Raw genomic sequence first — 16338 nt, forward strand, 5'->3', positions numbered from 1 at the left:
TCCATAGACTGGGCATACTTCTATACTTATACCTACAGTATTACATCTACTCCCATTCAATTGTAAGCTCCTCAAAGAGGGGATCCATATATTCATCTCTTCAGCTTCTTGAAGAGCGAGTAGAACACAGTCAGTGCTCAGCACAAGGAAAATGAGAACGAATTAACAAATGAGAGCTAAGGAAATGAATGGTCAAAGTGTGATACTCTTGTGGAAGAATATCTGAGAAGAGGCTCACCCAGTGTATTAGTTTTCTATTGCTGCTATAACAAACTGCCACAATCTCTGTAGCTTCAAACAGTATAAAATTATAATTTTACATGCTATGCCAGAAGCCTGAAACTGGTTGGCCGTACCCTGTGTATGGAGGGTAGGGAGGAGAATCTGTTGCCTTGCTTTTTTCAGCTTCTAGTGGCTGCCTACTTTCTGGTCTGAAGTCCTGATACAGACAGGAGACTGGGAAATACCGGGTAGAGGAGGGTGATTCCCCAGCAAAGTCCCCACCCTCAATCCTGGAAATCCACAACCTAATGGGAACAGACATTCCTGTTTTTGCACCTAAAAGTTGCCTCTTGGCCTGCTACACACCCCTATCCTGTACCCATGTCAACCTCAGACCACAGGCTCCAGAAGGCCGATGAGAAGATGAACAGAAGAGCAAAAGAACAGCAGAATGATGTGGCAGAGAGAAGAGAAGGAGCATCTCAATGCCCAGAGGAGTTTGGCTGGGGACGATTGGAGAGGAGGTCAACCACTGAGCGTCCACACTCCAGGGGAAGATCATCTTCCCACTTCATCCTCATCCATCCCTCTAAGAGCCACCTCCACCACTCAATAAAACCCCTGAATTCACCATCCTTCAGGTGCATGTGTGATCTGATTCTTCCTAGATGCCAAACAAGGACCTGAGTACCAAGAGGGCACTGAGCTGGTTAACACTTAGGCTGTCCAAGGACAGCAAGCCTAAAAGAGCACAGTGTAACACAAGGTCCACTTAGGCTTTGTAGTTGCAGACGTCCACCCCTGGACACTGCCGTGGGGCCAGAGCCCAGGGGCACTTGCCAAGCTGCTGCACCAGCCTGCCTGCGTGCTCTCTTTCCCATAAGGGATTTGAGCATGCCCAACGGGTGAGCCACACCCCTGTCACACATCCTGGGAGGAGAGCCATGGAATTCTCCTGTTTCAGCCCCACATCACTCTGACCTTCTACCTTTGTTGTCACATCTCCTTTTCTGACTCTTCTACCTCTCTCTTCCATCATTTAAGGATGCTTGTGATTACACTCGCCCCACAAATGTAATTCAAGACAACCTAGAATAACCTCTCCATCCTTAATTAATTACGCTTGCAAGATCCCTGTTGTCAAGTAAAGTAACGTATTCACAAATTCCAAGGAATAGAATGTGGATATTTCTGGCTGGCCACTTATCTGCCTACTATATTCAAATCAAGCAATTTCTTGGATGTTACAAATACCAACCATGCCTATTATTGCATTGATAGGAAGATGGAAACTAAACTAGCAGGGAGAAGATGGCTGATACTAAATAAAATTCTTGTAAAACAAAACCACAACCTAAGGGTCACAGGCAAGTATACAGGCTGATGGATTTGTCCAGGGAGCATGTGTACACACCTGAACTCATGAGTACAATCCTTCTCAATCCATCTCCAATTCAAGATTTTCTACCATGCTCCATGAACTCCACATTGCCCTTATGATTTTTCTCAAAAGTTTCTACCTAAGATGAGCATTAGCTTGATTTCATGTGTTATGTGCCCAAGTATAGCAGTGTGATTTGACTCAGCTGTCTCCCACCTAAATAAAGACCAGAGTGAGTAAAAGTTTCTATTTCTACACTGTCTCTTCAGTCTTCATAACATCGGAAGTGACACTCAGATTACTATTATTCAAAATCACCTTCAGAAATCAGTTAGAGTACTTGAAGAAAAGAATGTGAGTATCTTTTGTTTTAGATGGTTGTGATTTTCCAAAGGGTTCCTTGCTTTGTATTTTTTTTTTTTTTTTTTTTTTTTTGAGACGGAGTCTCGCTCTGTCGCCCGGGCTGGAGTGCAGTGGCTGGATCTCAGCTCACTGCAAGCTCCGCCTCCCAGGTTTACGCCATTCTCCTGCCTCAGCCTCCCGAGCAGCTGGGACTACAGGCGCCAGCCACCTCGCCCGGCTAGCTTTTTTTGTATTTTTTTTTTTTTTTTTAGTAGAGACGGGGTTTCACCATATTAGCCAGGATGGTCTCGATCTCCTGACCTCGTGATCCGCCCGTCTCGGCCTCCCAAAGTGCTGGGATGCTTTGTATTTCTTTAAAAAGCCTCGGGAAAACTCTGTCAGATGGATTCCAAGAACTCTTATGGCCTGAAATTCCATTTTCTCGTTGATACTGCCTACCTTTAAGATTCTCCATCTCTCCTCTAAGGTCACATGTTTGGCTTAGTTTTAAATATGGTTTTGTTTGTGTGTTGCTAAAAGCTCCTTCAAGGTAGTAGCACAAACCTTCATCACTTGTCATTTCACTTGTGAGTCAGTCAAACGACTGGTTAATTTTTCTGCTTCTGTTCCCTTGAAACCTGATGGTCCTCCCTGTCCATATTTATCAGCTCCTCTCTCTGTGCTCCCTCAGACTCCTGTAAATGTGTGCGTATGTGTATATGCATGTGTGTGTATGGGTTGCTATACTGAGCCAAATTTCTTTTCCCTCTTAATAGCTGGATTCAGAATATAATATGATAGTGTTCTAAAAATATCAGGACTAATCCTCTTGCCCTGAAGGGAATAGTAGAACTCTTGAAGTCTTTTATCAGACCAAACTTGATTTCTCTCTAACTGGAAACCTCCTTATATCATAAATACTTGTCATGCAAATGTCTTCAAATGACAAGATAATGTCTTATCAATCACAAATTTTCTAAATTATGCAGATGTCTTCTGTTTGTATTGTCATTTGTGGATGGTGCAAAAAAGTTAGAAGTTTATGAGACAGAATATTATCAGGTCATTTCCCTGTATACTTCAAAAGTCAAAGACTTGTTCCTCACTGGTTTTAAGAAACAGATTGTTACTCATGCCAAGTCAGTTAATAGTAACTAGACACTGGTTTTGCTATGGAGCACTGGGTGTGGGGAAGAAAGTGGCATGAGGTAACTTTCTGGCAAACTCAAGTTCTGAATTGATTGAATTTGATTTTTATAGAATCTCTAACAACCCAAGGGCATTATCCAAAGCTGACAGTTATATATCAAGGACTTCTCTGAATCTGGCTAAGCTTATTAGGGCCAGCATGATCATTTATGAGAAAATTCCATGAGGTTTTTTAAGTACATGGAGTCCTCAAGAAATATCAAAAACACACATACAGTGAACTATGAGATAGGCAGTATTCAGTCTCTAGAGAATGACAGGTTGTCTTGACCCAGGCTGGATTTGAAGCTGAGGTTGGAGATATTGCAGAGCTGAGTTTTAGATCACTAAGTAATCCCCTCCAGCTCATCTCCTCTGCTTAGTCTGTGTCATTTTTTTTTTTAAGTACCCGAATTACATTTTTATGTTGCTCTATAAATAAAGCAATTTTGACATTTTTAATACATTTACGGTTCCTGTAAGTCATTGCTCCTTTCACTTAATTGAAAGGAGGGGCAGATGGTTTAAATTTGGTAACATAGTATCAAATGTCATTCAAGTGCAACTCAGAAATAAACAACCTTTGTAAAATTTAAGTACAAATGTAGTATTAGAGGTGTTCAAATCATAACTCAAAAATACCTTTACCCAAGGAGTTTAAATCATTGTATAAACTACTAGAGACACTCACAACCAAGTATGATGAGCTGTGAGCTCTTTGAAAGTAGTCACCCCATCTTATTTTTCTAATTCAGGTGCCCAATCAATTGTCTAGAATACATTTATTCATTCATTCAACAAAGTTAATTTTTGCCTGCTATGTACCAGGCTTATTCTGGGGCATGGAGATGAAGAAAGAAATATCACATTTCCTTTTCGTAAAGACAGATATGTGGAAAATGTGGGACAGTGTAGAGCAGTCACTTTACTACCCTGGGGAATGACAAAAAAGACTTTCTTGAAGAGATGATTCTTGAGCTCAGCTTCAAAAGGGAGTACAGGAGGTGGTCAAAGCAAGGACTCAGGTCATTCTGGGAAGTGGAAAACTAACCAGGAATGGACTGTTCAGTGTATGTAATGGGAGTGGCAAAAGTTGATTTTTAGGAGACAACAAGAGAACATTTAAGAAAAGCCTGGTGTAACCTAACACTGGACATTTGGATTCGATTGTGAAATTCATAGGTAGCTGTTGGACAGTTTGAAGAATTAGTAGAACATGATCTGATTTGGGCTTTAGAAAGGTGACTCTTACAGCATTATGAAACATAGATTGGTGTTAGGGAATAGTGAAAAAATGGAAGGAGGAAGATAAAAAGATATGTTAAAAATCCAGGAGATGGCTGCTTCATCTAGAACAGGATTGATGGAAATGTGGGATGCAAAGTTAAAGAAGGAGTCCAAGAAAACTCTTGTTTCTTGCTTGGGCAGCTGGCTGGAGGGCAAGGATGTTTGTTTGCATAGGGAGGGAACAGTAGAGAAGTCATGCTTTGAGAATAAAAAGGTCAGAGGAGTGCTACTGAGGTTAGGACGATGGCACAGAGTAATAACATAATAAAGTTTTGTACACCACTGCATTGTCTTTTTTTTCTCAGCAGGCCATTCTTTTCAATTTTTTCTAAATGAAATCTACTTTAATTTTACTGCATTAACATCATCAACTTCCATTCCTTTTATGATAATAGCACATTTTCTTCAACCTCTTCCACATTTTCCCCCTCCTTTGCCGATACCTTTATTTTCCTCTCAGCTATAATTTGTTCATGCCACTCACCTCTCCTGCCTTGCCCTACTATACCTTCATTTTGTGTTCATTTTGTATCTGTGCTACAAGGCTAAATTTTAGCATTAGAGATTACCGTCAGTCCCTTCCAACTCTAATAATCACTCATTCCATGAGTCTTGTTTTTTGTTGTTGTTGTTATTTGTTTGTTTTTGTCTGTTTGCAGCTAAACCACATCAGACCTTCTGTTTGCAAATGATTTGCTATAGCTTGGTCAGTTTCATGTTGACTGTTGCAATGGTTCCACATGGGAGCATGTAAGTCTGAACAGGCTGCCTAAAGCTAATAACTAACCTCAAATAATGCCTATATATTTCCTTTAAAAATACTAAGAGAAGAAACAGAGCTAGCTTCAGGGAAGAAAGAGCAGCTAATGTTCAAACTTACCACCTATTTATGGGTCCTGAGCAATTTGAACACTTTTAATTGTGCTGAAAATCATTATTTTCTAACAAATATGCAACAAATGCCTTGGTTATTGCACAGTGGAACCAATCCTATGACAGATCCATTGAAAGATTTTAATTTATTTAGTATATAAAAATAAAAAAATAATAGCGATAAAGAAGAAATAATATAGATAAAATAAGAAAAGTGAATTGGTCAGAAGTAAAAGAAGGAGACTATAAATTTGAGAAGAGAAGTTAAACTTTCAAAATACATCTTTAGCTCTTTAAATAAATTATTTTGCTTTCCATCAAAACTCCCTGCCATAAGTAACATAGCATGTACTGGTGTGCATTTTAAGTGTACTGATAGAATAAAGGATGGAGTGTGGCATCTGAGTCTCTCCTTCAGATATCCACTTGGCTTCCTCCCTTACCTTTATACAGTCTGTACTTAGATAATACCTTCTTAGTAAGGTTTTCCTGGTCACTTCATTTAACATTGGCCCTTCCTACATTCAACACTCCCTATCACCATTCCCTGCTTTTTTTTTCTTTTTTTGGCTCTATAGCATTTAAATCCATTTAACATATCTATGTTTAACTTTTTCAAAGAGGATTTTACATTCATGTACATCCTCCTTCATCCAACTAGAATGTTTATACTTTTTTTTTTTTTTTTTTTTTTTTATTATACTTTAAGTTCTAGGGTACATGTGCATGACTTTTATATCATGTATAACTCCCCAATGCAATCCCTCCCTCCTCCCCCCTCCCCATGATAGGCCCCAGTGTGTGATGTTCCCCTTCCCGAGTCCAAGTGATCTCATTGTTCAGTTCCCACCTATGAGTGAGAACATGCGGTGTTTGGTTTTCTCTTCTTGTGATAGTTTGCTAAGAATGATGGTTTCCAGCTGCATCCATGTCCCTACAAAGGATGCAAACTCATCCTTTTTGATGGCTGCATAGTATTCCATGGTGTATATGTGCCACATTTTCTGAATCCAGTCTGTCACAGATGGACATTTGGGTTGATTCCAAGTCTTTGCTATTGTGAATAGTGCCGCAATAAACATACGTGTGCATGTGTCTTTGTAGTAGAGTAATTTATAATCCTTTGGGTATATACCCAGTAGTGGGATGGCTGGGTCATATGGTACATCTAGTTCTAGATCCTTGAGGAATCGCCATACTGTTTTCCATAATGGTTGAACTAGTTTACAATCCCACCAACAGTGTAAAAGTGTTCCTATTTCTCCACATCCTCTCCAACACCTGTTGTTTCCTGACTTCTTAATGATTGCCATTCTGACTGGTGTGAGATGGTATCTCATTGTAGTTTTGATTTGCATTTCTCTGATGGCGAATGATGATGAGCATTTTTTCATGTGTCTGTTGGCTGTATGGATGTCTTCTTTTGAGAAATGTCTGTTCATATCCTTTCCCCACTTTTTGATGGGGTTGTTTGTTTTTTTCTTGTATATTTGTTTGAGTTCTTTGTAGATTCTGGATATTAGCCCTTTGTCAGATGAGTAGGTTGCAAAAATTTTTTCCCATTCTGTAGGTTGCCTGTTCACTCTGATGGTAGTTTCTTTAGCTGTGCAAAGCTCTTTAGTTTAATTAGATCCCATGTGTCAATTTTTGCTTTTGCTGCCGTTGCTTTTGGTGTTTTAGACATGAAGTCCTTGCCCATGCCTATGTCCTGAATGGTACTACCTAGATTTTCTTCTAGGGTTTTTATGGTATTAGGTCTAACATTTAAGTCTCTAATCCATCTTGAATTAATTTTCGTATAAGGGGTAAGGAAAGGATCCAGTTTCAGCTTTCTACTTATGGCTAGCCAATTTTCCCAGCACCATTTATTAAATAGGGAATCCTTTCCCCATTTCTTGTTTCTCTCAGGTTTGTCAAAGATCAGATGGCTGTAGATGTGTGGTATTATTTCTGAGGACTCTGTTCTGTTCCATTGGTCTATTTCTCTGTTGTGGTACCAGTACCATGCTGTTTTGGTTACTGTAGCCTTGTAGTATAGTTTGAAGTCAGGTAGCGTGACGCCTCCAGCTTTGTCCTTTTGACTTAGGATTGTCTTGGCAATGCGGGCTCTTTTTTGGTTCCATATGAACTTTAAAGCCGTTTTTCCAATTCTGTGAAGAAAGTCATTGGTAGCTTGATGGGGATGGCATTGAATCTATAAATCACCTTGGGCAGTATGGCCATTTTCACGATATTGATTCTTCCTATCCATGAGCATGGTATGTTCTTCCATTTGTTTGTGTCCTCTTTGATTTCACTGAGCAGTGGTTTGTAGTTCTCCTTGAAGAGGTCCTTTACATCCCTTGTAAGCTGGATTCCTAGGTATTTTATTCTCTTTGAAGCAATTGTGAATGGAAGTTCATTCCTGATTTGGCTCTCTGCTTGTCTGTTACTGGTGTATAAGAATGCTTGTGATTTTTGCACATTAATTTTGTATCCTGAGACTTTGCTGAAGTTGCTTATCAGCTTAAGGAGATTTTGGGCTGAGACGATGGGGTTTTCTAAATATACAATCATGTCATCTGCAAACAGGGACAATTTGACTTCTTCTTTTCCTAACTGGATACCCTTGATTTCTTTCTCTTGCCTGATTGCCCTAGCCAGAACTTCCAACACTATGTTGAATAGGAGTGGTGAGAGAGGGCATCCCTGTCTTGTGCCAGTTTTCAAAGGGAATTTTTCCAGTTTTTGCCCATTCAGTATGATATTAGCTGTGGGTTTGTCATAAATAGCTCTTATTATTTTGAGGTACGTTCCATCAATACCAAATTTATTGAGCGTTTTTAGCATAAAGGGCTGTTGAATTTTGTCAAAAGCCTTTTCTGCATCTATTGAGATAATTATGTGGTTCTTGTCTTTGGTTCTGTTTATATGCTGGATTACATTTATTGATTTGCGAATGTTGAACCAGCCTTGCATCCCAGGGATGAAGCCCACTTGATCATGGTGGATAAGCTTTTTGATGTGCTGCTGAATCCGGTTTGCCAGTATTTTATTGAGGATTTTTGCATCGATGTTCATCAGGGATATTGGTCTAAAATTCTCTTTTTTTGTTGTGTCTCTGCCAGGCTTTGGTATCAGGATGATGTTGGCCTCATAAAAAGAGTTAGGGAGGATTCCCTCTTTTTCTATTGATTGAAATAGTTTCAGAAGGAATGGTACCAGCTCCTCCTTGTACCTCTGGTAGAATTCAGCTGTGAATCCATCTGGTCCTGGACTTTTTTTGGTGGGTAGGCTATTAATTGTTGCCTCAATTTCAGAGCCTGCTATTGGTCTATTCAGGGATTCAACTTCTTCCTGGTTTAGTCTTGGGAGAGTGTAAGTGTCCAGGAAATTATCCATTTCTTCTAGATTTTCTAGTTGATTTGCGTAGAGGCATTTATAGTATTCTCTGATGGTTGTTTGTATTTCTGTGGGGTCGGTGGTGATAGTCCCTTTATCATTTTTTATTGCGTCTATTTGATTCTTCTCTCTTTTCTTCTTTATTAGTCTAGCTAGCGGTCTGTCAATTTTGTTGATCTTTTCAAAAAACCAACTCCTGGATTCATTGATTTTTTGGAGGGTTTTTTGTGTCTCTATCTCCTTCAGTTCTGCTCTGATCTTAGTTATTTCTTGCCTTCTGCTAGCTTTTGAATGTGTTTGCTCTTGCCTCTCTAGTTCTTTTAATTGTGATGTTAGAGTGTCAATTTTAGATCTCTCCTGCTTTCTCTTGTGGGCATTTAGTGCTATAAATTTCCCTCTACACACTGCTTTAAATGTGTCCCAGAGATTCTGGTATGTTGTATCTTTGTTCTCATTGGTTTCAAAGAACATCTTTATTTCTGCTTTCATTTCGTTATGTACCCAGTAGTCATTCAGGAGCAGGTTGTTCAGTTTCCATGTAGTTGAGCGGTTTGATTGAGTTTCTTAGTCCTGAGTTCTAGTTTGATTGCACTGTGGTCTGAGAGACAGTTTGTTATAATTTCAGTTCTTGTACATTTGCTGAGGAGTGCTTTACTTCCAATGATGTGGTCAATTTTGGAATAAGTGCGATGTGGTGCTGAGAAGAATGTATATTCTGTTGATTTGGGGTGGAGAGTTCTATAGATGTCTATTAGGTCCGCTTGGTGCAGAGATGAGTTCAATTCCTGGATATCCTTGTTAACTTTCTGTCTCGTTGATCTGTCTAATGTTGACAGTGGAGTGTTGAAGTCTCCCATTATTATTGTATGGGAGTCTAAGTCTCTTTGTAGGTCTCTAAGGACTTGCTTTATGAATCTGGGTGCTCCTGTATTGGGTGCATATATATTTAGGAGAGTTAGCTCTTCCTGTTGAATTGATCCCTTTACCATTATGTAATGGCCTTCTTTGTCTCTTTTGATCTTTGATGGTTTAAAGTCTGTTTTATCAGAGACTAGGATTGCAACCCCTGCTTTTTTTTGTTCTCCATTTGCTTGGTAGATCTTCCTCCATCCCTTTATTTTGAGCCTATGTATGTCTCTGCATGTGAGATGGGTCTCCTGAATACAGCAGACTGATGGGTCTTGACTCTTGATCCAGTTTGCCAGTCTGTGTCTTTTAATTGGAGCATTTAGTCCATTGACATTTAAGGTTAATATTGTTATGTGTGAACTTGATCCTGTCATTATGATATTAACTGGTTATTTTGCTCGTTAGTTGATGCAGTTTCTTCCTAGCCTCGATGGTCTTTACATTTTGGCATGTTTTGGCAATGGCTGGTACCGGTTGTTCCTTTCCATGTTTAGGGCTTCCTTCAGGGTCTCTTGTAAGGCAGGCCTGGTGGTGACAAAATCTCTAAGCATTTGCTTATCTGTAAAGGATTTTATTTCTCCTTCACTGATGAAGCTTAGTTTGGCTGGATATGAAATTCTGGGTTGAAAATTCTTTTCTTTAAGAACGTTGAATATTGGCCCCCACTCTCTTCTGGCTTGTAGAGTTTCTGCCGAGAGGTCTGCTGTTATTCTGATGGGCTTTCCTTTGTGGGTAACCCGACCTTTCTCTCTGGCTGCCCTTAAGATTTTTTCCTTCATTTCAACTTTGGTGAATCTGGCAATTACGTGTCTTGGAGTTGCTCTTCTGGAGGAGTATCTTTGTGGCGTTCTCTGTATTTCCTGAATTTGAATGTTGGCCTGCCCTACTAGGTTGGGGAAGTTCTCCTGGATGATATCCTGAAGAGTGTTTTCCAACTTGGTTCCATTTTCCCCCTCACTTTCAGGCACCCCAATCAGACGTAGATTTGGTCTTTTTACATAATCCCATACTTCTTGCAGGCTTTGTTCATTTCTTTTCTTCTTTTTCTTTTGGTTTTCTCTTCTCGCTTCATTTCATTCATTTGATCCTCAATCGCTGATACTCTTTCCTCCAGTTGATCGAGTCGGTTACCGAAGCTTGTGCATTTGTCACGTATTTCTCGTGTCATGGTTTTCATCTCTGTCATTTCGTTTATGATCTTCTCTGCATTAATTAGTCTAGCTGTCAATTCTTCCACTCTTTTTTCAAGATTTTTAGTTTCTTTGCGCTGGTAGAATGTTTATACTTATACTGTCTTTATGTGTATGTACACACACACACATACACACACCACACACTGTACAGGTGTATATATGTATGTCCATATAAGTGTGCATATAAATGTGTATATACATATAGATGTGTCACACACCACATATATATGCACTTATACACACATATGTATGAGGTATAGGTGTGACTTCTTTGTTCACTGCTATACCATAGCCTCTAGAACAGTGCCTGATACACGTACACACTCGATAAATATTTTCTTAATGAATGGTCAATTGTTTTAGAGCTATTTGCCTCTTTTAACGTTTTAAAAATTTTATTTTCATAAGTTCTGATGCACTGAGAAAACTACTAAAAATGCTGTATAATCATAACATTGTAAACAGAAGGGCTATTGTGGTAGCAAATATGAGAAATATCTTAGGTAATTGATCCTGGAGAATTTCTACTGATATTTCTTTAAAAAAGGGAGAAATCTCATTCAAACAGCATACATATAAGGTAACACTTTCATGATTTTTAACTTTAGGAAAATTGATTTTTAAAAAATTTTCATCAGGACTCTTACATTTTTTGTGAAGTACACTCTGGAAATACACATATAGTGGCCTAAGAAAGAGAGGGAGGTCTTGTGAATATTCTGCTTTTGTATCTGGAATCCTTTTATTTTCATTTTAATAATTTGCATAATAGTCTCACACTTGTTCCCCACTCTCTGGTAGATTTAGAGCTTTTGGAAGAAGCCCAGAAATGAATGAGTAGGCAGAGTGTTAATTGATTACACATATCAGCAGTATAACATCAATTTATTAATTTCTCCTTCATGCCAGTTTTTTAAGGGAGTGAAGAGTAAAGGCATGTTGTAACCAGGATGAGCTTAAGGGGCAGAAGAGGCCCTACTGCATGTTACTTAACCTGAAAATTCATGCAGACTCTATTTTATCATTAACTACAATGCCATAGTCTGAATTAGAGGAGGAGGAGAGAATACAGAGAGAAGGAGATTTAGGGACGCAAAGAGTAGTTTTACTTCTTTACAAATCTGAAAACTCTTTAACATATTTTCAGTTTTAATATGTTCATGTGTTCATTCATCTATTCAACAAAGACATTTTGATTGCTTGTTCCATGCCAGGACACTATGCTCTACCCAGGTTATATTCATTTTTTACTGGAAAAAAATATGCATTGCACCCCTACTAGTGCCAGGCCCTGTTCTAAGCCCTCATGATAGAGAAGCAAAAATATTAAGTTCCTGCTTCCACTGAGCTTACATTATATGAAGAGGAAAATAACAGTAAGCAAGAAACCAGGTTGGGCGCGTTGGCTCACACCTGTAATCCTACCACTTTAGGAGGCCAAGGCAGGAGGATACCCTTGAGCCCAGGAGTTTGAGACCAGCCTGGGCAATATAGGGAGGCTCTGTCTCAGAAAAAATAAAATAAAATACAAAGAAACCAAAACAGGCAAACAAATGTACATTACTATTTTCTGGCAAATGCTATGATGCAATATATAGCTAGGTAGGTGGAAATGGAGCATGGGATGAGGGCATAGAAATAAATCTGTGGTAAAACAAATGGCAATATTATTTTATGTGGTTTTGTGCTTAAGACAGCTCTAGAGGCAAGTGTGAGGGCCAGTCTGAGTGGTGGTAAGACTGGGGTCTGAGGGTTAAATATTGTAGCTGTTTAGGGCAGAGATGGCAATGGCTATGATACGGTGGTGGCAGTGGAGTAGAGTATAATTAGATAGAGAGAAAGCATATATTCTATATAGTCAAGCACCACATAATGAAATTTGCACCAACAGTGGACCATATATATCACTGTGGCACCATAAGATTATAACAAAGCTGAATGGTTCCTATCGCTTAGGGATGTCACAGTCATTGTAAAGTAGTACAATGTATTACCTTTTCTATTCAGGTATGTTTAAGATACACAAATACTTACCATTGTGTTACAATTGCCTTTGGTATTCGATACAGTGACATGCTATATGAATTTGTAGCCCAGGAGCAATAGGCTCTGTGGTATAGGTGTGTAGTAGGCTGTACCATCTAAGTTTGTGTAAATGCACTCTATGATGTTTGCACAATGACAAAATCACCTATGGATGCATTTTTCAGAATGTATTTCCATCATTAAGTCATGCATGAATGGATATACTATATATATATATGCTCCATATAAATATAGAGAGAATATAAATATATATGTGTATATACATAACAAGAGTATACTATATATATAGTTGTACTTTACTGTATTGCCAAATATATTCATATATATTACATATTTTAAACATGAGGAGCAAGAGATAGGAGAGTATAGAGAAGGTATAAGCCATGTTTTAAAAAGTAGACTAAACAGGATCCAGTCGCTGTTTAAATCTTTACTGAGCAGATGCTTAATTCAGGCAATGTCCTAGATACTCAGACACACAGGATATATGTGTAGGTGCACAATGTTTTTTACATAGGAAGGTCTGTTTTATATGAAGCAGCATGGACTGTGTCTGTTGCAAAGAATACTTAGCAAATTCATGAATTGTGCCTGCCACATTTTATGTATCTTCTCAAAAATATAATTACTTTTTAAAATGTGTTAGTAAAGGAAAATGTGTTTTCCTTTTAGAGCCATGTTTGTATTACATAAGCAAGTTTTCTTTTCCCTGCAGACCACAAAGTCTAGTCAGCCCCACATTTACTGAAGGCAGTAATAAAGCCATCAGACTTTCCTAGAGAAACGATTGCCTTGAGGATAGGAAGTGTGAGTTTCTATATAATTCAAGAATTTACTGATTGTTTCCCACCTGTACTACCCCTTCAAGAATTTAGCCTCCAATTTCATATACACGTGCACATATACTCACACACCCATATGAACTAATTTTTTAAAAGTGTTCTCTGGTACTGATGAGTATCATTTCAAAATGCTTTTTCTTCCCATTAGATGGGATTACTGAGCCGGAGAGTGGAGGGTTTGTCCCTTTCTGACCAGGACACTGATGAGCCTTATAAATTAAAATTTATGTCTTCCCTTGTTACTGATATACCACCTGGCTCTTTTGAATTATCACAGCCACCAAATGAATTTTATAGTCCACTGGGGGCTGTCCATGCTTGCTAAGGTGATATTTCCATCTCTGGCATAGCATGGAATCTCATCTCCTTGGTGAATAATCACAGTGTCAAATCCCCCATCAGCTATCTTTTGCTTCTTGAAGTGGACTTTATGTTATATATCCTCTACTTCTTCGAAGTCCAGTCAAAAGATGGCATTACAATCAAACCCCATTGGACCTGTTGATTATCCCTATTCTGTATCATCTTCCTACTTCTGAAGCCTATGGTTTTGTGACTTATTCCCTAGATGAGCTGTTCTATTTCCATCTCTCCCCCCTATTTCCATATTTGTTTTACAAGTTTCTATTAATTTCTACTTCTCTTTCATCTATTTTATTAAAACCACTTAGTGATACGGTTTGGCTGTGTTCCCAGCCAAAATCTCATCTTAAATTGTAATTCAAATTGTAATCCCCACATGTTGGGGGAGGGACCTTGTGGGAGGTGATTAGATCATGGGGTGCGTTCCCCCATGGTGTTCTCGTGATAGTGAGTGAGTGCTCATGAGATCTGATGGTTTTTATAAGGGGCTTTTCCTCCCTTCACTCTACACGTCTCTCTCCTGCTGCCCTGTGAAGAGGTGCCTTCTGACATGACTGCAAGTTTCATGAGGCCCCCCTAGCCATGCAGAACTATGAGTCAGTTAAACTTCTTTTATTTATAAATTACCAAGCTTAGGGTATTTCTTCATAGCAGTGTGAGAATGGACTAATACACTTAGGTTCACTCTGCTAGGAGATTTACTTACGGCATTGTATTTAATTCTTTTGAGACTGTAATTAGGTATTTCTATTCTTATATTACAGACACAAGAAAGGTGCCCAAGGTCAGGCAGGTAATAGGAGAAAAAGCCAGAATTCTACTTGAGATTATAAAATTACCAAAGCCATCCTTTTTAACATCCAATACTGGCCCTTGGGAAAGTCATGGATTTCTTGTCATTCTTCTTGCCCTTACTATTCTCAATAGTTTACAGCAAACTCCTGGGAGAAGATGATGGAACTGTAAGATTCACTTGAGTGTCTTTCCAGCAATCTTTTATTCTTTATCATAGAAAATATGGGAAGATAAAAAACATAAAATCTAGATTAAGGATATTTAGTTTGGAGTATAGTTCTGGTCCCAGTTTGTCAGGTGATCTGGAAAATTCCAATCAAGTGTGAAGGACATAATACCTGTAGTAACTTAAGGTTGTGGAGAGACTAAAATGAGACTGCTTAGAGGTGTAGCATTCTGGTGTCTACTGGGAAATCTGATTTATCCAGAGGTAAAAAATGGCTGAAGGCCAATGGCTTGTATGGTAGGACCATAATGAGATCATCTTAAATTTTCTGCAAACCAGATTCTGGGAGATACCTGGGTCCCTGTCTTTCCTTGGCCATGTATATAAAAAGCACTCAATATACGTTTCCTAAATCTTTTTTCCCCCAGAACTGTACCAAAGCAAGTTTGTGTTGTTTACAACCAAGAAAATCTAATAAAATGTCTACTCTACAACTTCCCAGTATTTTGATTCCCATGGGATCTCAGTGAAACAGTATTCAGCATAGCCACTTCTTTGAGGAAAAATGGCAAAATGGCTTAAATAGTAGGAAAGAAATTGACTTTTGAGGCCAAAAATCAGTCTCATAAAATAAGGCGGGACGGGTCTTAGAAGTAGCATCGTAATCTGTCCTTGTCTTATAGCATGGCATCCCTAAATTGGCAATAATTTCAGTAAAGCTGGCAGAGGGAACCCCTCAGTCAGAGGTAACACAGACATGGAGTTCTTTCTCAAAGACAGAAACTTGAAAACTGTCTTTGGCTCTGTTGCATGCCGACATCTCAATGACCTTGGAATGACAGCAAGTTCTGAGGTGCATTGCTAATTGAAGACAGTAATATTCTGAGCAGGGCTGCCTTTGTTGATGAAGAAACATAGGGGTTCATGTTCTAACTACTAGGTGAAAGGGAAGTTTCCACTAGCATACTAAAAGGTGCCCCATTTTAATGCAACAGCTAAAGTGGATTTGTGACTAAAGACTCCTAAGTCGTCACCCTTGAAAAGGATCAAGCTCCAGGCAGTGAGTAAATTGGGGGAGAAAAAGGTAAAAATTCTTTGAGAAATGTATCTTTTATTTTTGTTACAATTTGTCCATGAAGAGTTCTTTTAAAAGATTACTATGATTAGTATTTTCTTCAGGTGAATTTCAAAGTTTGGTTTTGTTTGTTTTTTTGAAGTAAAACAAAGGTAGGGGTGTGTGTGTGTGTGTGTGTGTGTGTGTGTGTATTCATATGATGACTTTGTCATGGTTTGTGATTACATTAAGTTGAAATTCTTATGATGTTGGCTGGAAGATGACTGGAGAATATC

The sequence above is a fragment of the Trachypithecus francoisi genome, unplaced genomic scaffold (genome assembly GCF_009764315.1).
Source record: "Trachypithecus francoisi isolate TF-2019V2 unplaced genomic scaffold, Tfra_2.0 Lachesis_group0, whole genome shotgun sequence".
In the NCBI taxonomy this organism is placed as follows: domain Eukaryota; kingdom Metazoa; phylum Chordata; class Mammalia; order Primates; family Cercopithecidae; genus Trachypithecus; species Trachypithecus francoisi.